Genomic DNA, 2,269 nt, shown 5'->3' on the forward strand with positions numbered 1-2,269 from the left:
GGGGAGAAGGTGGGGAGTGACCGTTGATGGGGGCGGGGACGCTCAGGGAGGGACCCGGACACGGAAGGCCACACGGGGTGTGAGTCCACGTGGGTGACACGCCCAGAACGGGCTCATCCGCGGACGGGAAGGGGGCTCGTGGGGGTCCGGGGGCTGGGGGTGGGGTGACGGCCGATGGGGACGGGGTTTCCCTTGAAGGTGATGGAATGTTCTGGAACTGGATGAGGTGGTGGGTGCAGGACTCCTGACTGTTCAGGAAACATTGAGGGCACACTGTGAACCAGTGGGTTGTATCTCAACAAAGCCACTAGAAGGAGCAGCAAGGACAGCACCCTTTGCCCCTCTGAGTAGGGACGTGGGGGCAACGGGCAGCTCTGCAGCACAGTGAGTGACCAGCCCTCAGCACGTGGGGCGAGGGTTCTCACTGCCTGGTAGAGCCTCTAGGGGAGGGAGGGTCAGGACACGGGCTGATGTGGCTGCAGGTATCTGTGGTGGCCTCAGTTAGGATCCCGGGAATCAAACCACTGCTGGGCATGGCCGTGTCACAGACAATACTGGGTGTCTGCCCAGGGTTGCCCGCGGCTCAGGGTGGGCAGGAAGGTCCAGGCTCTCTCTGTATCCTGGTGGAGCCCACCCCCCACACACACCTGCCCTACACATGAGACAGAAATCAGACCTGTGCCTGCCGTCTCCAAGCGGGATGGCGGGGCTGGGGAGGGCCTATGCGAGAAGCTGTCTCTCCCTCTCATCTGAGCATGTTGCCTGTCCCCAGCCAGCCTGGAGGGGCCAGAGTAGGGCCGGTGTGGCAGGTGGCCTCAGCCCGACCTGCTGGCAACAGGCAACCTCTCCTGCCATTACTGAGGCTTGTGGCCGCTCCTGAGCGTCACCTGCGAGCCCCATCTCACACGGGGCACAAGCTCCTCATCCCACTCTCTGCTCTCCACTCTCCCCTGTGGTCAGCTCAGAACACCGCGGCCTGGCCACTCCCGCTCCCCTGCCCCATCCAGGCCACCTCCACCTGCCCTCTCTTCTCAGGGCCTGCACACCATCCCCTTTGCCGGAGTGTTCTCCCCCGATAGCTACCTGGCTTGCCCCCTCTCGGAAGTCGGGTCTCTGCTCAAACGTCACCTCCTGGCTGCAAGCCTCGGTCTCCCCACCTGTAAATGGAGGATGGCCTCAACCCTAGGGCTCTGAAATCCAGGAGCCACTGGGGACTGGAGGGCTACGGCAACTGCTGGCTGTGGTCAGGGCCCTGCCTCCGTGCTCTCTCTGAGTCCAGGCTGGCCTGTCAGAGCCGTGGCCCCGACACCTAGGAGTTCAGCAGGCTCCACCCTCTGCTTCTAGGCAGTGGGGAAGGGACCAGATCTGGGGGTGTCCCAGTGCTCTCCTCCTCCATGGGCACACCCCAGAGGTTTCTCTTAAACCTGAGTACCCAGGGGCGCCTGGGTGGCTCAGTCGGTTGAGCGACTGCCTTCGGCTCAGGTCATGATCCTGGAGTCCCGGGATCGAGTCCCGTATCGGGCTCCCTGCTCGGCAGGGAGTCTGCTTCTCCCTCTGCCCTCTTCCCTCTCGTGCTCTTTGTCTCTCATTCTCTCTCTCTCAAATAAATAAATAAATAAATAAATCTTAAAAAAAAAAAAAAAAACAACCCTGAGTACCCAGTAATAGAAAACTGCAGCCAAGCAAGGAGACCCTGGACAGAGTGTCTGCGGCCCACAAGGCAGAGCCTGTCTACCGAGCCTGGGTCTAGGTGGTGGCAGCCCCATGCTCCCAGCCCTCAAGTGTGAGCACCTGTCTCTAACCGATGGCTCCTCATGGTGAATTAGTGACCTCTCCCCCTAGGAGGGAGGGAGGGGACCACCCCAGCATCATCACCAACAGTGGTGGCCACAGCACCGAGGACAGGACGCTAAATTCACTGAGCGCTCGCTCCCTGTGCTCAGCCCCCATGATGCGCCTAGGTGGTGCGACTCAGCCCTCCTCAGCGACAGGGAGGTCAGCCAGGATGGCCCTTAGGAACAGGAACCAGCCCTCATTCATACACCCCTTCACACCATGGCCAGGCAAGTACGGTTACATCTGGGAAACTTCAGCGGGCGTCAGAGAGGTGGCTGGCCCCACAGGATGGTCTGCTCTATGGTGACGCTGGGCTCTGTAGGCCCAGGCCCGTCAGGGCTCCTCCAGAGGAGGCAGAAGTCCAAGTGCGGTGCAGACATCGGAGGGACACGGACTCAGGCCCAAACACAGACATGATGGGACTCCCGCACCC

This window comes from Leptonychotes weddellii, chromosome 1 (genome assembly GCF_054177405.1).
Source record: "Leptonychotes weddellii isolate Sample4059 chromosome 1, ASM5417740v2, whole genome shotgun sequence".
NCBI classification, from domain to species: domain Eukaryota; kingdom Metazoa; phylum Chordata; class Mammalia; order Carnivora; family Phocidae; genus Leptonychotes; species Leptonychotes weddellii.